At 47.2% G+C, this 20,126-nt stretch overlaps 1 protein-coding gene across 2 annotated transcripts in view; it reads left to right on the top strand.

Moving 5' to 3' along the window:
* Positions 1 to 1,080: 1,080 nt before the first annotated feature.
* SGMS1 (sphingomyelin synthase 1) overlaps positions 1,081 to 20,126 on the top strand; it is a 75,748-nt gene continuing 56,702 nt past the window's right edge. Inside the window, exons 1-2 of one of the 2 annotated variants that reach the window (XM_065746475.1) lie at positions 16,165 to 16,297; positions 18,302 to 18,459. The gene's annotated coding sequence lies outside the window, so the exon portion shown is untranslated. Of the gene's footprint in view, positions 1,158 to 16,164; positions 16,298 to 18,301; positions 18,460 to 20,126 lie in introns of those variants that run through there. The other variant, XM_065746476.1, reaches the window with a different exon arrangement.

The raw sequence follows: 20,126 nt of genomic DNA, 5'->3' as shown, positions 1-20,126 counted from the left end.
AGCTGTGGGCCATCTCTTCCCACTCCCACTGGGCATCCTGGCTCCAGGGAGCCCGACATGGTGTTACCTGGTGTCCACCATGTATGTGGCCATCTCCCTCACTCCTGGTGCCTCGGGAGCAGAAGCAGCCCTGCAGGAGAGGGGAGCTGTCAGGATCACAAGGCAATCAGTGGGATTAAGGCCAGGCAGCCACCCAGGACAGCTATGTCTAAGCCTCTCGGTCAGCTCTTTGTCATTCCCAGCAGGGAGGTCAAGCTCCCTGGGAATCAATTTGCACAGTCCTCAGGTTCATATTATGTGCCAGAAAACGACCATACCCAGGAACAACCCTGGACGGGGGAGTTTATTATGATTACCCTGGGGGGCAGTGGCAGCTACAACGCTAATCCTATTACAGCATCAGTAGAACGGGGCTGCCAGAAGTGATTGTCAGCAAGCAGATAGCACCCAGCCAGAAAGCAGAAACTCTGCTGAGAACGAACCTGGACTGGGAGGGAGGCAAATTTATGGGATGGGATGTGGTCCGCCACAAGACCTGTGTGTCCAGAGAAGGGAGTTGTGCGGGGTCTGGAGCAGCAGTGAGAAGAAGGAGCTGGACTTGTACAGAGGGGGCTCGGGAGAGACCCCGTTGCTCTCTACAGCTCTCTGAAGGGAGGCTGTGGTGAGGTGGGGGTCAGCCTCTTCTCCCACGTAACAGCAACAGGACGAGAGGGAAAGGCTTCACGCTGCACCAGGGGAGGTTCAGGCTGAACGTCGGGAAAAACTTTTGAACGAGTGGTCGGGTGCCAGAACGGGCTGCCCAGGGAGGGGGAGCAGCCGTCCCTGGGAGTGATGCAGAGCCACGGAGACGAGGTGAGGCGAAGTGGAGCTCCGCGCAGGACCTGCGCACCGTAAGGAAGCGGGGGTGTCCGCCTCGCACGTTACGGTCTCGAACACCTCCCGGAAAGCATCGCCCTCACAGCGGCCGCGATTCGCGCGCCCCGCGCACGACATGGCGGCGGGAGAGATGACACGGCGCTCACGTGACACGCCGTTCCGCGCCGCCCCGCCCGCCGCCGCTCGGGACACGGAGCCGCTGCCGTCGTCGTCCAGCGGAGCCGCCCAGCTAGCGGCCGCTACGAGCCCGCCGAGCCCAGGGGCTCCGCGCCGCCCGCCCGGTGAGCAGGTACGGCGAGCAGCGGGCCAGCCGCCCCTCTCTCCGGGCCGGGCGCAGGCCGGGGGCGGCGGGGACGGGAGCGCGGTTGCCCGAGGCGGGTTGAGCGGCGCGGCGGGGCCGGGCCCGGTGGGGGTGCTGAGCCTCGGCCCCGGGGGACGCGAGGCGGACGGGCGCTCGGGGCCGTGGGCTTCGGGCCCTTCAGCCCTGTGGGATCCGATCCACTCGGCCTTAGGGGGCGAGATCTCCTCGGCCCTGTCGGGTACGATCCCCCGCGGCCCTGTGGGTGCCCTCCCCTTCACCCTCCCCGAGCTCCCGTGGTGGGACGTGGGGGGGGAGCTGCGTGACGCCGGCGCTTGTCAGACGGAGCCTGAGCGCGGGGAGCGGCGGTGCTGGGGCCGGAGCTGTGGGCGCGTTGCCATGGGGAAGGGCTGCGGGAGCGTTGCCCCGCTGCTGCTGTGACGTGTGCACGGCTGCTGCTCGACGTGGCCTGCTGCCTGGTGGGCTGCTGGGTGGGCTGCCGCCTGGAGCTTTTGCCATGCAACCTTCCACGTTGCTGCGGCTTGCCTCCTGCAGGCCCTGCTCCGATCGAGGTTTCTCGTTTATTCTGTCCTGCATGACAACCTCTTTAAGAAAGGCCTCAGGGCCTCCAGCTGTCATTGAGGTGCGGTGGGAAGAGCTGGCAGCCGCTGGAGCAGGGCTGTACCCGCTTACAGCCCCGTGTCCACCCACCTGCTCGTGAGGCTCCCAGTGGGAGTGGGCTCTAGTTAGAGCAGCATGCTTCTGGTTTGTTCTCTCAGTGGTTGGTTGGAACAGCTGCAGCTCCATGGAGAGATGAGAGTTTGGAAAGAGAATGCAAGCGGCTGTGAGTGGTGGCAGGTGAGAGATAAATGCTAGTTTTAAAATACTGATAAGAAAACCACTCCTACACGGAGAGATCACCTTTATTTTCCCAGCTTCCTGCATGTGCAACAGAACTAAATTTTGCTTGGGAGTCTTTAAAAGTGTATTGAGAGCTGTGTAACAACCTTGATTCCCAAAGCGCTTGTCACTGTCTTGTTGGCTTCCATGCATCAGCCCAGAGCCAGCATGTCTCCCATTGTGTGACTGACCTCAGAGGAGGGCTTTGACAGGTTGAAATGTAACAAATTGAAGTGCCTGGGTAACTGTCAGATGGTTCTCTATGAATACCACCAGTGAATGTGAATACCCTGCTCAAGCCAGCAGGACCCACAGGAGCCGTGTCCTCTCTGTAACACCTCCTGTATGCCTGTGCTCTTCCTCCTCAAACTGCAGCAGGTGCTGCTTTCAGTTACAGGACTCACACGTGGCATGATGAAACCAACTGTGTGCAGTAGAGCTGAAGCTGAAGGAGCTCAGGATTTTTGGAGTCCTGTGACTAGAGCTCCCATGTTACTTCGGCGGTGTTGTCCGAAGGATTTGGCATTGTTGGAGGCATTTTGCAATCACAAAAGCAGCGCACAAGTGTTGGCATGGGCTGGTGTCCCGTGTTGCAGGCTGGAAGCTGTGCAGGGTCATTCAGCTCAGTAACTGAAGTTTCTTTCCCCTACCTAGGCGAAATGCAGGAGAGAGGTAAGCACGAAACCTTGGGTTCTTGTGGTTCTTTCATCCCAAATATGTTTTATGGTTTTGATAAATCAGGTTGCTCAAAGTTTGATTTTGGTTGTTGAAGATAATATCCATCCTAAGGAACTCCCAGGTGTAACCAGCTTCCCTGTGCTTCATGTGGTTCGTTACAATGTAAGCCAGTAATCAAATACCCAAGAAGCATCTCTCCTGGCAGGACAATAGCCTTTACTTGTGCCAGTGTGCATGGTCAGAAAGCAGCAGGAATGCAGGGCATATTGCAGCTGGGAAGCAGAGAGCCCCAGTGTGTGAGGTGTGTGCTGCTTGCCCTCGAGCTGTCCGCGGAGGATGCTGGGCAGTAGGTTTGCAGGACACAGCTCTGGCTGCTGTGGTTTGAGGCATATTTTTAAGTTGCTGGTATCTCTTTCTGCCTGGTGCAGCCTACACTATAATTTCTTAGAGCTAGAACGAGCACTGCATCGTGGAGCCATAGAGGTTTCCTCACTGGTCCATTAGTGGCTTAGCTCAGCTTTGCCTATGCTTTATGCCATTAAATGTCACTTGCAAATTTAATGCTGGGAGTTCTGAGATTTATTCTGGTGGAATTTAGAGCTTTGTGCTTGGATTTGTTAAAATGGAAGGTTGAGACAATGAATTGCTTTGGTGGGAGAGTATTGAAATGTTTGCAAATTGGTGTTTGGGCAGATCAGAGGGAGCTACCAGCAGACAGCTCAGGTTTCGAGGGGCTGTGTCCTCTCTCAGCTTCATTTGTTAATCACGATGTGGTAACAGCTGGCAAGATCCAGCACGATGGAGTCCTCGTGCTCAGTCTTTGCAGGGTGATTGCTGACCCTGACTTAACCTTATATACTTCAGTGGAAATGGCACAGAACGTAGCACCTTTCTGTCGTTTCAGGTTAAATTCACTGCTCCTTACTCTGTTATTTTGGGTGCTAATGCAGTAGGGTCAGCATCAGGGCTGGTGGACTTTAACTCTGCTGCTCTCTCTTCACTGATCTGATGTATGGTTTTAATTAATGCGTGAACACCTTTTGTCTGAGTGCTACATGCCAAGTGTTTTTGTAGAGGGCAGTGCACAGTATTTAAATTTTCTTATTCTTTACCTTAGCAGAACAATTAAGGATTAAATGGAGGAACAGCTCACACTACCTGCAGGAGACCCCACCCCTGCACCATTCCTAAGGCAGAGTGTTGAAGTACTACCCTTGCTTGGAAGGGAGTTGCAACAGTGGTCTTTACTGTCTTCTCCTAGCAGCATCAACCCATGCCTCCCTAGATAGAGCAGTGATTTTCAGAAGTTTTGCCTTGGACTGATTCCATACAATCTCGTTTCCACACTTTGACCTTCTGCCACGAAGCTGGCATTTCCTGCGCTCTGCTGGCGTGAGCTCTCCTGCTGCTGTCAAGTAAAAATGTACTGTGTATCGACAAGCTGCACACAGCAGCTGCGCACCATGCCAGGCTGCCAAAGCCCTGCTTGTATGCGCAGGACAGGGTGCTGTGTGCTAGGAGGCTTGCTTAGCTGCATGGGGCTGGCTCTGTGTCTATGTGCAGGTGGGCCAGCACCATTCAAGCTGAGCTTGAGTTCCTTGAAATCACACAGGATGCTGAAGTTGCATGATTGGTGTTGGGGTGCTGAGCGAAGGCAGTGTGGGGATAGCTGTGTGCCAGGGAGGAGGGAATATGAAGAAACTACAGCAGAGCGAGGATGGGGAGGAAGGAATCAATGCAAGCATGGTGGCCCCTGGTGGGAAGGCCCCTGTGAAATACTATGGCAGAATGTGGTGGTCTGTGACCTGCCTGGGGGGTGCCAGGGTGAGTGCTTGGTCAAAATGTGGTTATGCATAGACCCAGGCATGCTGGAAGAGATCTTCATTTGCCATAAATTATATTTAGTAATAGCTTAGGGTTTCTTAGCTACTTTGCTTTGAAACAGCACAAAAGCTATATTTCACAGTGATGAGCAATTATCTGCAAATTAAAAAGAAGATTTGTCAGATACTGCCTTTGTTTTCATGCGTGTACAATCTCCTATTTCAGTTTTTCTCCCTTTCAAAATGTAAATAGATGGTTTATCAAAGGAGACTTTAGAAAGAACCCAAAGCACATTTATCAGATGTGGATTATTTGCATTCTGATACTCTGTTCAACACTTGTTGGGGAACACTTGCAAGGAAGTATGTGTCTGCACTGAGAAGACTGAGATCCATACATCCTGATGTCTGCAGGCATGTGTAGTATTGCTGGGAGAGAATGTCAGCAGTGGCTGATGTTTCCATGTGGGGCTTTGGAGGGCCATAAGGCTGAAGGTCTTGCTGTAACAACCAGGAGTGCTCCATTCCTTCTTGCATACTGCGTTGCCTGGCATCGCTGTAGCTGCCTGCAGGGAACTTCCTTTGCTGTTTCGTTGAGTGCCTGCCAATCTTTAAAACCTCTCTGTGCTTCTTCCCATTAGACCTGAACTAATATCACAAAGTGCTCAGCATGTTAAGTGAGGGCTGTTTGCATTAACTTTGTAATCCCTCACGCACTGTAATTGCTTTAACACCGTCTGTAGCTGGATGTGAACAAAAATTCATAATAATTGTATGCAAAAACATCTTTTGGCTTCATAGGTTGGAATTCCATTTGTTGGCAGTCAGGGAATCTTGTTTCCATGTTCACAACAGATTTTGGACTATTCATATTTGTAGCCTAAAAGCAGAGTGCATCCTGAGAACTGCAGGGCATTGCTGTGATCCTCCAGGCAGTTCCACGTAACAGCTCCACGCTGACGCTCAGCCTGTAAGATGCGCTGCTGTGCTACTGAACTAACTACCTCTGTTTGTTTGCAGACTGGATAATAACCCTTCAGCCAGAAAGCATGCAAAATGTGCAGAAGGGCTTGTGCTTGTCCTCTCGTTGCTGAGCCAGGACTGCAGGGGAGCTGGGTATGCTGATGTGCATCCCTAAACTCACCTCACTCCTTTCTGGATGTCCGAAATAGTGTCCCACAGTGGTGCTGTAGCACCTTAGCTGGTCTGTTTTCTAGGAAGGGTTTGACACCACTGGGACCTGACAGAGCTATACATATTTTATATATTTATATATATGTATATTTAAGTGAGGATGTCACACTGACCATTAGCAGACAGAATGGATTGTCCTGAACCTGTTGGGTGGCCTTGAGCCAAGCCCCTCTCCGACTGGGATCGGTGTTCTGTTGCTGTGAGTGAGATGTGCAGGATGAGGGCAACACCGCTCCTTCAGTGGCAGGCTATAGGGAGCCCTCTGCAGAGCAGCACCCAGCTCACCACAGAGACCTGCTGGGTATGGGTTTCGTTCCCACAGCTTGAGTGTGGATGTGCAAGGACAAAGGGGAGAGGAGCCACATAAAATCAAACAACAGCTGCCTTTGCTAGGTCAGCATATCCATCCTTAGCCACAGGCACAAAAGCCTCTAATGGTAGTAGAGCCTGCTGCTACTTTGGGACCTTTTGCAGCCACCCTGTTTTCTCAGCCTGGTTGTGTTCCTCCTCACTGTGGGAATGTTGGGCTGTTAGCAAGCACCCTGCAGGGCCATGTGCTGCCCTGCCTGTGGATGTGGTTTCCAGGGAATGTGGAAGGATGCTCAGCCCCTTCTTCTTTTAGCAGCCAAAACAGAACAGCTAGTAAAGCTGCAGGAGAGAACCTTGCTAGCATGCAGGCGTGGCTTTCCACCCCTGGAGCAGGAGAGCTGGTGTGGCTGCTGGCTGGGAGAAGAGAATCCCCTCCCTGCGAAGGAGATGGTCCAGCAGAATTTGCTATTCCTTGGCAGGATGGTAGGCTTGTAGGGGTGGAGCAGATTCCTACTGCTGACCCTGAGGTGGGGTTACTTCAGAGGCCTCTAGCTGGGGATGGAACTGTTGAAAAGCAGGCTGTTGCTAGATCCAAGGCCATCTGAGCTGTAAGTTCTGTGGTAAAAGTGGTTTTTGTGGGAAAGTTGTTGTACTGCTGGTATTTCTGAGGAGCTGGTTCCTGCTGGTGTGTACATTTATTTCTTACGTTGGAGACTGATGGTGGCCAACTCCCAAAAGACATCCTTCGCTGCAGGTAGCAGTGATAGGAGTGGAGGCAGTCAATGGACAGCTGTACAGAAATGGATTAGGGATTTGATTTAGTAGTTGGGTAGGGATAGTGATAGGAGGATGGTTGGACTAGGTGATCTTGTAGGTCCTTTCCAACCTTATGAACCTATGGGCAGAAATGACTGTTTTCAAGCATGTTTGTTTAATGTGATTTTGTTGTAATATGGCACCAGGACTCTTTTCAGAATTAAGTTAGTGTTACCCCTTGGGAACAAGGCATTATGGAGGATATTTAGGGTCTGGGTGTGTATGGAAGGTGCTTTCTGCTGGTGGTCATTGTCCTGAGCGTGAGGTTTCCCTGTGGTCCAGCAGCACACTGTCCCTCTGTAGAGTTTCCTGGTTCCTTTAAGGGACCGTTTGCAGAACAATGCTGTGTTCTTGTTACGTTTGCAAGTACACTGCTGGAGCTCATGTTCCTGACAGTCTAGAGCTTTTGCTGCTTTCCTCAGTCAGTTGGGAAAATCATTCCTAAACCATTAGAACTGGAAGAGACTGTTTGTCATTTATTAACTTAATGGAAAACTTCAGTAACAGACGCATGACAGGAGATGGCCTCTGAATAAGGGCAACGGTGTAAATGCCAAAGTGTTGTTTTCACTGTTGACAAACTCATTTGGAAAGTGCTGTGAGTGCTGCAGGCCTTGTCAAAATACAAAAAGCATGGCAAAACTCCCCGGAGTGCAATAGCATTGAGATTGTGTAGGAAACCCAGAGTGATGCTGGGGACTAGCAGGATCATTAAAATATCTTGTGCCCCAGCACCAGCTCTTCTAGTTCAACAGCTTCTTGTACTCCAGAGAACAAGTATGCATTGAGTTAATGGTGTTACCTGCACCTCTCTGCTATGACAGACTGTTACAAAAGGGCTCTGCTAACTTTTGTATTCTCTTACCACAGATTTCCTTGGAGAGCACCACTCAGAAGTCAACTACTCCAGCTGTCTTTTCCAACTCCAGCTTGTTTAATCCTGCTGTTTCCATATTAAGCAAGAGGCAGCAGAGCAGTACTTGATCTTGTCAGTGAGGCTGGTGGCAGGCTCTTTGTGAGCACCTTGTGACTGCAGGAAACGATGTGGCAAGGTGGCATCAGAGTTAGAGCATAAATCTTGTGTCTGTGACTCTGGAATTGCTGAATGCAAGGAAAAGATCTAGCTAATGTAACTACATGTGACATGGAAACATTTTGTTCTTGGGTTTTTTCAAACCTGTTGGCAGCTGCTGTGTTTGTGCCATCCGTTCTTTACCTTCTGCTTCAGATCTGGAAAGTGAGATCAGTTGTGCGAAGGAATGGGAAACACAGCAGCATGGCAGATTTCAGTTCTCCTTCCACTCACACCAGCATTCACAAGGTGGGGAGAGGTTTCTGGTCAGCAAAATCTGGTAAGGTTGGAGCTGCTCACGAACTCAGCTGTGCTTCTCTGTGCCTGTGATGAATTCAGCCTCTAAGTTAAAAAATAGGGTTTGAAGAAGACCCAAGGTCTGTACAGTTTCTCTGTGGGGAATGTAACCTTTGTAAATCTCTGGAAGTGAAGGGAATACGTTTTCCTGTTCTTTCATCTGCAGTGATGTGAAAAGCTAATGAACTGGTGTACCACTGATTTAAATCGGGGCCTGATAGGTGCCTGGCAGTGGTTGGTTGGTCTGTGGTAGATGGGTGACTTCATTGGAGGAGACTGATATCTATGTGTTATGGGTTGGCATCATTGTACAGCTTTTGGAGCCTGAGCAGAAGAATGTGAAGAGACAGGGAGCCTGAAGGTCACGTCTGAGCTGCATCTTCTGTCTTGCTTTAGGATTGACATGCAAATTCAACAGTACCAGGCAGCTTTGCATGCTGCTCTTCGTACTGACTCCAGAGGCTAAAGCCTTCATAGTTTTTACTCTGTCCCACTTTCAAAGTGTGCTGCAGCCCTAGTGCTATTTCACATGCCTGTCTTGGTTTGGTTCAGAACAAGGCTTTTCTCCCAGTGTACTTTAAGGCAAGTTAGAAAAAAACAATCTCTACTTTTTCTAAGACAGCAGTGCTGTGGCAAGTCTTTTTGATGGAGGAAGCCTGCTTTCCTGACCCTAGCCATTGGAGGTGGGGTCAGCTCTTCCTTTCTATTTTTGGTTTTACTGACACCGTACAAAATCGTGTATGATTTACTGCTTTTGGTTTTGTGCCTCAGAAAATACTACAGATGGCTTTGCATGTTGCTTTTAAGCTGATTTGGTGATGTGCTTATGCTAACCAATTTTGTCCCTGCTGTAAGAAGAACAGACAGCAAAGTCTGGTTTTACTGTCACGTAGTGGTTGTGATTTGGTCTTGATATTGTGATTTGTTAAATGCTGAAGTGGTAATACACTCTTTGGTGTTTTAGAGACTGAAATTATTTTGAGCTTTGGACCAAACTGAGTTTTCACATAAAATCTGTGGTTAATTCTGCTTGTTAGTGCCAGAGGTCTCATCAGGAACCCTTTTGGAGGGGGATGCATTGAGGTGGCCAAAGTTGATTCCAATCTACTTTCTTCATTGCTTTCATGTTTTTGCACATTGAATTGTCTCGGTGTTACTTCTTGCAGTTCCTGTGTGCCTGAGGTCTCTGACCACACAGAGCCAACTCCAGTTTGTGGGTGAGACTCAAACTGTGAGGATCTGTGCCTTGGTTAGTACCTCGCAACAAAAGGAAATGGCTTACCAAACTGCACTGTTTTTCTACATATGTTTTTGGCAGTGTCAAAACTTGCTGTTCTACTGCTGTCAACCTCCATAGGATCTGCTAGCATTTTGTAACTTGAACATGCTACAGTTTATGGTGTCTTGCTGCAAACCTACATCTGGTGAACTTAGCATTTCCATAACTTCCAGATCACTTTCATAAGAGGTGGACTTTTTACATACAGTTACTTCTACATGTGCAATGCAGTTTAAGATAAGCCCCTTGATGAATGAAACTGCTTATGGAAGCGATGCGCCAGTAAAGTCAGCCTGTAGTTAGGAACTCCCTGGCAGAGGCCAACAGCAAAGCCACAGTCCAAGGAAATGTGTACCTGGAGCTATGGGACAGAGAGCCTCTGGAGCTCAGTGAGTTCTGGGTATAGAAAAGTGCCTTAATCTCCAGCCGCTGCTGAGGCAGTGTGGTGGGGCTACTGTGATTGTCAAGACCAGGAATCAAGTATGTGGAGTGCATGCCCTCTGTAAGTGAGAAGGTCTTTCAGCTGGAGAAGGAGGTACTTCCTTGCAGCTTTTGAGCTGTAATATTTTAAATAGTCTAATCTTCCAGCTCTGTAACTGAGGGTGATTGAGTTATGTTGAATTGAGTGTTCTGTTTGAAAGTCCTGTCTTGAGGACGGTCGTGATTTGGTCTCTGATGACTGATGTGCTTAATTCCTCATCGTAGGTAACCACTGAAATAACAAGCTTGGGGTAGATTTCTATTTTCAAGGTGGTGTCAGCACTGTAAAACTTCAGTGCTAACGTGATCTGCTGGTAGCTAGATTTCACTTTTACACTTAAACTGGGGGTCAGGCTGCAGGGAAGCTCCTTATGTTTTATGTTATTCTGGTTTTCCAGAGCCACTTACTGGATAATATCCCATAAGTTTTGTCTTACTCTTAACAGCAGAAAGGTTTTCCTACCTTGATCTGCTCCTTACAAAGGGAGCAAGAGTGCACTGGGGCCCTTTGAATGTCTTTTGCTTCTCCTTGCTATAACAACTTCTTCTTCTTCTTCTTCTTCTTCTTATTATTATTATTATTGTTATGCTTCACTTTTGGTTTGCTGTAATTTTGTTTTTGTAAAATATATTTTACAGCTAGGAAGCCACAAGGAAGAAATTTTCTGGCAGTATCTGTAGGAGTTGCGTCTCCTTACTGTGCAAATGCTGAAATCGAAATCTTGCTTTCACATCTCTTGGAGCCAAAATATTTTTGGATAAACAAAGCTTTTCACATGCTGTATGGAGCACTTGCAGGCTGCCCCCTCCTGGAATGCAGCCACCGGGAACGCTGCAGGAGAACAAGGAACCCTGCCATAGCTGAGGGCTGGGAGTGGGCTGCCTGGGGCACTGTGTCAGATGCAGATGTCCATTTTGATCAGAGTACTACAACTCAAACCATTTTTTTTAATGTGAAAAAACTAATGTGTTCTGTAACCGGCTTTATTTTTGTATGAAATGGTTGACAGCAATTTTTTCTCCCCCAAATTGTCATCAACTGCTAGGCGCAGTTAAGCCACACAATGCGTTTCTGCAGTGTGCCTGAGGAATGCTGTCTTGACAGCCCAATCAGGTTTGCTCTAGAAAAACAAATCAGGAGCTGTGACAGCAGTGCAGTTGTGGAGGGGTCTGGTGAGTACAGTTTAGCGCTGGGTGCTTGGAGGCATGGGTGTGTGCTCATCAGAATCAGTCGTGCTGCCACTTGTGGTGCTTGTGAATCTTAGTGCTGCATCCTTGGAATGGTGGAGAAACCTGTTTCTGTATAATTTTTCTTGCGGAGGAAACTCACGTTTCTGGTATTTGCTGTTTTGTGGGAAGAAAGGTGTTCTCAGGCCTCTCCCATGTGTTATTACAGAGAGTTTTCAAGCTGTGGATTGTAACCCTGCTTCTGTTTGTGAGAGATCCGAGGGAGGAAAACCAACACCTTGTGACAACTTAAAAATTGGGTAGCGGTGTGAACATACCTGACTGAATCTGTAGGTAGCCTGCAAACCAGAAATGGGGATTTCTTTCCACTTGTCTGCATGGGAGATGGGAAGCAGCAGTAAGTGGAATCCCAAGCTGCACATGGTGGCACGTAGGCTTCCCGCCAACACCGTGGCGGACGTGTTGGACCTTTTGACAGATCTTGTTGTGGACAGAGTTTAAATGGAATCAAGGGGAGCTGAACAAATATTTGGATAAGATAGTCCCAGAGGGTTCTAAATACAGACTCGGGAAACTCCTGTGGCTGAAAATAGTCAGAGGCTCAGATGGAGACAGGGTGCATGGCTCAGCTGTTCTTATGCCTTAGTTGGGCTGGTACAGCAAAACAGTTGTGAACTTTTGTTGCATGGGGATGGCAGGAAAATAAAAGCACTGAAGCTTGTGGTGACTGGATTCAGGGGTAATAACAGAAGAGGTGAATGTCAAACTTAGTGCCTTATGGCAGCACCAGAGGGAATCTCTGCAAAAAGTACTCCCAGCTATCACACACGTTGGCTTCAGCCCAGAGGAACTGTGAAAGCAATACTTGGTTTTTCTAAGCCGGAGATCTCTCAGATAGGATGCAGCTCAGGATAAAGAGGCCATAGATCTACTTGGATATTGGCAGCTTCCAGTTTTTCATTTTACAGCCTTTGGTGAAGTTTCCTTGGGCAGTGAAGTGAATCAAAAGGAAGGCCAAAGTGCAGTGGTTGCTCAAGCACTGTGTACGTCACAATATTAGCTGTTCTATAACAGTCGTTCAATACTTTGTACATGGACCTCATTGCAGAATAATTTTATTAGACAAGATTTTAAAAGCTAATGTATTTATCTTTAAGCCAAGAAGTCTCCTTTATAAATTTCACATAAGTGTTGCTAACAGTGCGTTTTTGTCTTTAACACTGTCTTTAACTGCCACAGTAACTTAGGGAAGGCTGCTTGGAAGCATTTTTGGTATTTGCTGGATAAATGGAGAATGCTGCTTTTGTTTCTTGTATTTCCAAAATTCTCACCAGCATATCTACTGTCCTGTTAAATATGCCCTGGCCTCTCTGCTTGGAAAAACTGTTGGCATCCACTAGTTCTTCTGGAATTGAATGCACTGAGCGCATGCGCCCCATGTCCTTGTTGGGTAGCTGACAAAGCAGGCATTCAGTCACCACTGGAAGATCGTGTTCCCAGAAGTGAATCTGAACTAGCGTTTTTAATCCTGCTAGAGCTTAAAACCAGCACAACAGAACTGGTTTTGTGCTGCACTTGTTTCTTTTAACCTCCCCAGGTTGCGCAGTTTGTAACTGAGCTCATCACAAAATTAACCCCAGGTACTAAATAGTAGGTGGTGTCACAAAGTCCAGTAGAAACACTGAGACCTTCTGTTAGGAAGTGAAAGTGATGCCTTGCTGCTATGTACCAATTCTTCATTGTAAGGATGCAAAGATGGGACATGTTAAAGGGTGTGTTTTCAAACACATAGGAAATGGAAAGAGCTAAGTTTGAAGTGACGTGGTTTGTTCCTGAGTCAGTTTTATGTCACACCCAAAAGCATTCCTGTCATGAGCTTAGTATAAATTCTGATGTATGATGTTGTTTTTTTGGTGGAGGTGAACCATCTCTATCCCCTTAGCCCCATGTGGGTCATGCTTGGTGTGGAATCCTCAGCTTGCAACCTGTCTTCCTCCAGCTCCTAGCAGGCCAAAACAAGTACAGACCAGTGGAAATGATCCAGATGAGATGTCAGTCACAAGTTTGGTGGGTAGAAATAAGCAGTATTGTTCGAAATCATTGTCACTACTGGCAGAAGGCGGGAAACTCCAATCTTATTACCACCTGTTCTAAGAACAGCAGCTTCCTTGTTGCTAAAAGCTCTGCCTGGGGAACACACATCGCATGTCACACAAAAGGTCATGGAATGAAACAAAGACATGTAATTTCCTGGTTGCTTTTTGGGAAAAGGCATACTATCTTTTTTCGTAGGTTTCCCGATTCCAAGTTGAGGAAACCCTTAATGGGTTTGCCAGTATTCAAGGTGTGTGCGTTTTAGAAGCTTCTTTAGCAGCGGGCAGTGCATCCTTCAGAAAGCTGTTATCATAGAGTCATAGAATGATTTGTGTTGGAAGGGACATTTAAGATCATCTAGTTCCACAACACCTCCCTCTAGACCAGGTTGCTCACAGCCCCATCCAACCTGGCCTTGAATGCTTCTGTGGAGGGGTATCCACAACCTCAATGGGCAACCTGTGTCAGTGTCTCACCACCCTCACATTGAAAATTTCTTCCTAATGCCTGGTCTAAATCTACCTTCTTCCATTTTAAAACCATTTCCCCTTGTCCTGTCACTCTATGCCTTTGTAAAATGTGCCTTTCCAGCTTTCCTGTAGGCCCTCTTCAGGTACTGGAAGGCCACCATAAGGTCCCCCTGGAGCCTTCTCTTCCCCAGGCTGAAAATCCCCAGCTCTCTCAGCCTGTCAGCAGAATGTCACCCTGTTACAGCAGGGTACCTTGAGATGAGCATCAAAGCTGAGACTTTTCCAAATATTGATTCAGAAAATATGGTCTGTTTAAATACTGAGTCCTTGTGTTTCTGTAACATGTGGTAGTAATTATCTAGGTAGGTCTACTCTGATTCAAACACTGAATATGCTGAAAATGACCAGACTGAGTTAAGAAGTTCTCTCTCTCTTTTTTAATGTTGCGATAACTTGCTTTATCATACTTAATTACTGTTAGTTTTATTGAGGGAGGAATAGTGATGCTGGAAACAATGGAAGAGACCAACGATTTCATGTGAACAGGATAGTTCTTTCTTGTATACTTGTGGTTTAGTCTTGTATGTTGTGACCTAAAAGTAAACCCAGGCCGTGGTCAGAGGGTGTTTAGGGCCTGGTTAGGTCTCATTGGAAGCTGCCTGTGACTTTCCTGTCTGCTGTAGTTCAGTAAGGGGCTTCAACATCTTAGCCACTCAACCAGTGTTGGCGTTTTTAAAAGCCATGCTTTGTCTTTCTTGCAACATAAACAGACTCAAGATGTGTTTTTTTTGTTTTTTTTTTTTTTTGCTGGCGTTATACAGGCTGGAGCACTGGGCGTGCAGATGTTTGAGCCATGAGAATGAGCCCAGTTGTGTTCTTCAGAAGTGCAGAACCACAGTGATGGAATTGCTTGCTGTAAGCAGCACCTTCCATTGTATCAGGTCTTTTTGTGGGCTCAGGTACTAGAGGAGATGAACACTGGTAATCCTGTGAATAAATGTTGCTACTTCACAGGACTGTGTTGCCATCGGTCCTAACACTAACACTTTCTTGGGGATTTGGGAAGTTAGGGCTGGGTTTTGCAGCATGTCAGCTGTTGTGCTAATTTCTTCCCATGCAGAAAGGTGGAAGGGGGCATAACACTTCGTTGAGCAGTGATTAAAAATCCAGTGTGTGGCAGTGGGCAATTGCTTCTAAAGCTTCCTAAAATGGAAATAGGAGCCAAAATATTTTGCCTTTTGCAAACAAAGTCAGAAGAGTAAATTGGATGTAAGCCTAACATACAGCAGCAAGATGCCTTTCCCAAGGAGCACTTGGCAGCCGGTTAATCCAGCTTCTGCAGACGTTCCTGATCTTGCTGTTTGTTCTGGAGAAGTGTAGGAACAGCCCACTCGTTCTCTGTTTGTAGTGCTGCTTCCTGCGTGTACTTGTTGGGTGGGAAGAGGAGAATCCCCATCTCCACAGCTTCATGTCTGCGCTTTGCGGACAGAGCTATGTACCGGACAAGGAAGAATACTGAATTCTGTGGTTTGGAGTGGCCCTTGGTACTTAGTTATAGACTCATGTTCCCTGAAATTGTTTCAACTGTTGGTTCACTGCAGTGTCTTGGGCACAGACTCAGATGTGAACGATCCAAATCGTTTATTACAGGTTTTAACATCCCTTATATACTTTCACAAGTTCTCTCTTGTAACTTTCCCACCCACCTTTACATATCAACAATATAACTTCCCAAAACAGTCCTTAACCGTGCATACAGGCGATGATCCAATCAGGGCTGTGAATCTTCCCAAGCCATGCGCTCTTCGTCCCATTAGGGTCTGCCATTGTGCAGCTTACTTGAACTCGTTTTCCTCTTCTTCTGGAAGTGTCCTTGGTTCTCAGCCTTCCTTTCTCATGCTGTTTATCCTGTTCCACAGCAGCAGCTCTAAATATACTTTTTGTATTCCCACAGTTCACTACAGTTCTGCATGGACAGTGATTGTGGAGGAGCAACGAGAGAACACATGACGAGCCAGCCAATATGGTCGATAAGCACGGCTCACTTTATTCTACTTCATGTCTTACAGATATACCTTTTCCTAAGGGCAGCTAAAGTACATGTTGCAAAGTGATTGGATACAGGCATTAGCAGCACATACATGATTGGGTAGTATTCCCCTGAGAAAGTTCCACCCTAAGCAAGTTAGCTACGTGCCTTTGTGCCTTACTCTCACCAACTGTTCCTTGTTTGCACCTGCATATTGCTATATTGCTGCCCTTGCCGAGCGAGACAGCGTTCAACATTTTGCTACGTATCATAAGGACCCATTGATTCTCATAAGGCCTCCATTGATTCATGACCTATTAGCTAGCCATTCCCCAACAAATGATGGTGGCAGCATTCACCTGAAAAGCATGTGAATGCTAGTGGCAGGGATTGCTTGCTTTTTCCGGGAGTCCTGCAGGTTCTGCAAGCCACAGGCTACTTAAATGCAATAGTTACACATGCAGATTGAGCCCTAAGCCTGCCTGGAGTGAGAGGTGAGTGTGCATGCACATACATGCTACAGCAGTGTGCTGGGTCACATGATGTGAAATGGTGCATATAAAGAAAATGAGCTCCACAGAGTGTTTGAGTGCTATGAAAACAACAGTATTTCTTCTCCATCTTCAGCAATCAGTAGCACCAAAACCATCAGAAATGCCTCCTAGCTGATGCTTCTGCATAGCTGCAGATATTAAAACCAAGTGGTTATCATGAAGCTGACTGCTGTCATCCCATACGCTGAAATAGAAGTGGGCTTCTCTCATGCCATCATAGCTTGTTATTGCTTAGCAACTCCACAATGAGCTACTTCCATGGAAAGGCTGGAGCATGCCTTTGGAGAGCCAGGTGCAGGGCTTGGCACCCATGGCCCCACGGCACAGAACCTGTTTCTGCTCTGGGAGGAGCAGAAGATGGAGAAGCCTGGTGTGCCAGACTGGCAAGCTAGGTAAGGGAGGCCTTTATTTCTGAAAAGCGTACAGCATGTCATGTACTGAATTATAGAATCACAAAGGCTGGGAAAGATCTCCAAGATCAAGGATCAGGTTGCTCAAAAAGCACTGCGTGACTGTGTGTGTGCCATAAGCAGGCAGAATGAGGTTCATCAAAGCCTGCCACAGCTGTCACCAGTGCGACTGCAGAGGTGAATGGAGTTTAGGATTGCTGTGAATCACTCCTGCTCTCCTGTATGTAGCTGGCTCTCAAATATTTGGGTTTATGCTGCCCTGTAAGGACTGGTCCTTTCTGGAGGAGCAGGCAAACTGTGCTGGGAACCTTGTCCCTGGATACAGATAGTGTTACAGAAGCTGGTGAGTGGTTTTCAAGCTTTGTGAAGCTTGACAGGTGAGCATGTGGGCAGGGAGTGTAGTGTGCTTGGGAGGGTCCCTGCAGCTAGGAGATAAGGCTTAGGGACCTACAGAAATGGGTCCAGCCATACTGGGGGTGTGTGGGTGGTGCTCAGGTGGTGGGCTGTGTGCTGGGTCAGCAGGCACCCAATGATGTGCTGCCGTTGTCTCTAAAGCACTTCCATGAAAGAATCCTGAAAAGGAGCCAGGAACATCATGTGAAATCTGAATATGGATTTCCAAGAAATCATAGATTCAAACCGGGCAGGAATCACTGCTTGCTTTCCGGTAGGGTGTGGTTTATATTCAGTTCTGCTTCAGCAGGTGGGATGGAGTTTTTCCCCACTAGTGTTTGGATGGAAGTGTCCGAGCAGCATCTCTGTAATGAATGTGAGGGGAACAGGGCCATCTGTTTCTCCTTATCTGTACTCTGTACTGAGCCGGCCCTGCCTTCCTCCTTCTTGGCAAGTGGAAGAACTCCAGTCTCCCCATTCTGGTCACTCTCAGAAAGTGCTGGGCTGGATGACAAGCATGTTCCTTCCCGTTCTTTCTGCTGCTGTCAGCCCTACCACTGGCATGTGCACAAACTCAATAAGAGCCGAGTGATTAAGGGACTGAGAAAAAGCTTGCTGCCATTGAGCCACTCTTGGAGGATTCTGTTTGAGCATGTTTTGGTTTTACATTTTGTTTTTGCTTTGGTGGGACTTCTTCCTCTCTTGTTAGTGGACTTGGTTAGCTTGAAGAGGTTTCAGCCTTGTGCACAAACTCAGCAGTTACTTCATTTGATGCCTAGTTCAGAGCCTGGGTGATTTTACCAGCTCCCCTCAGAGACTCTTTGGGGATATATTTCCTTCCAGCCCTTCCTCCCTCCACGTGGTGCCATGCCCCACTGAATGAGGGGCAGGAAGCACTCCGGACCCCTCCAGATGTGACAGATGCTGCTGTAGACCTTGTATGGACATGGGAATCTTCTGTCTCCATGTCTGCAGGGAAGTACTCTTAAATAGCTGCCTATGTCAGTGCAGTGCTTTACTGTATGTCCCAGCTATGGGTAGATCTTGAGAGAATCTCCACGTTGCACACCCCCTAATATTTTTCATAGGAGACTGACCAGTAGCCTTGCTTTCTTAATGCACGAGTACTTGATTTTTATAGTGACCCTCTGGGGACATGAGCAGCAGCCAGCAGCAGGTCTTCTGGGCTGTCATGGTCACAGCGAGCTTCTAACCCGCCAAGTTGAGTGCTCTGTGCAGGAAAGCAATTCCAAGTAAGCAAGCAAATTTTGCATTTTGAAGGACGTGTGTTTTGGACTGGTATGCTTTTCAATATGTTGTTTGCTGTAAACTGATACTAAATGTGACCTGGATTTGGATGCGTTCTCATTTTGGACTTACACTGATGAGCATCCATTTTGCTTTGGATTAATCATTTTTTGTGTGTGTGCCAGTGGCAGCCTTCTGTGCTGGCAGCAACCTGTGGTCCTCACTTGGGTAGTTGTAACAACTGACTTCATGTCCTGCAGCAGCATGGCACTGTTTCTTTTGGCACCTGTACTGGCTGGTTTTGCTGAGTGAGCCTTCCATTCAAAATCATAGCTTGCTAGCAAACATAGAATGATTCAGTCTGTTTTCTGTTAGCTTACATATTGTTTGTGCCAGCCTTGCAATCTCCATTCAAGAAAAACAGACCAACTCTAGCACTGAGTTGTAAAAACTTAGAAGTCAACTGAAAGATGGGTTTGGTTGGTCCCTTTTTCCTTCCAGTTCAGGTTAACTAAGAACAAAGCTTCAGAGGATGTAGTTTGTGTATAAATAAAATAAAAATACTACTTATAAGGCATCCTTTGCCCTCGTGGTTGCTGAAACCAGAGTGATCGATGGAGCAGAAAACGAGATGGACAGGTGGAATGCCTGATTTCCGATTTCTGGCTTCAACATAAATAAATTCACCTGCAAAGGGAAAAATTAACTGGGTGTGTTCCCTTTCTTGTTGCTCGTCGTTATGGTTTGTTTTTTTTTTCTTTTTTCTTTTTCCCTTTCAGTAGTGCTTTGAAGCTACCCAAGCATTTGTTGAGGGGCATCTTTTACAGTTCTTTTATTGTTGTGTTGGGTTTGATCTGTGCTGGAAGTCTCCGTGACTAATGTAAGAACTGGAAAATGAAAGCTGAGCTATTGAACTGTAGAGATGTTTGAGAAAGAATGTGGTTTTTAACACAGTTATTTGTTTTTGTGTAACCTGAGTGACTAGCTGACACTGAATTGAACAAAGCCTTTGTACCCACAGCCCTTGGCTAGGAAAGTACTTCCTTTTTCTCTAGAAGCACTTGAAAATCAGTGAGACTAAACTGGCTGGTCCTGAGCAGCGTCTGTGAGGGATAGAGCAGAAAAGCACATCTCTGTTGTGGTTCCCCCTAATCCACTTGTAATTTTTCCTATGAGTGCCCCAAGCAAATTTGGTTCTAGGGAAGCTGGGTTTAGCCCCTCCTACCACAATCAGAGGTCTGTGTGCCTCTAAATCTCAACTTCTGTACAATAAAATGTTGAGTAGTGCTTCCACAGATACCATCAAAAATATGTTCAGTAATCAGAAATAGTGAGAAAAAAAATTGTGACTTAAAATCAAAGCTGCTAAAATGGAGGATTTTGTGTGTGTGTGTGTGTGTGTTGCATGTAAGGTTAATTCCATGCAGGAGTTAATTCTGTCATTGCGGCTTTCTGAGAGTTGACATCTATGTGGTGGCTGTTCTAGACATGAAACTTGAGATTGTTTTCATCAGTCCTGAAAAATTCCTACCTTTGCTTTCCTGGCTGTACAAACACTGAGAGCTGAAGGCACTTGTACCAGAGAGCAGAAACTCCTGTCGCTGCATTGATTCTTGTAGAAACAGAACTTGTCCTTCAACTTGACACTGAACTTGCATAATGAATTTCTTCTAAAGTAAAACTTGCTCTCCATGCAAGGAAATGGCTGCTGGATATGA

The sequence above is a fragment of the Cyrtonyx montezumae genome, unplaced genomic scaffold (genome assembly GCF_038088225.1).
Source record: "Cyrtonyx montezumae isolate F1298 unplaced genomic scaffold, pur_monq_1.0 scaffold_4, whole genome shotgun sequence".
NCBI lineage: Eukaryota > Metazoa > Chordata > Aves > Galliformes > Odontophoridae > Cyrtonyx > Cyrtonyx montezumae.
The sequence above is the reverse complement of the archived record's forward strand: the minus strand, read 5'-3'. Positions and strand labels throughout refer to the sequence as shown.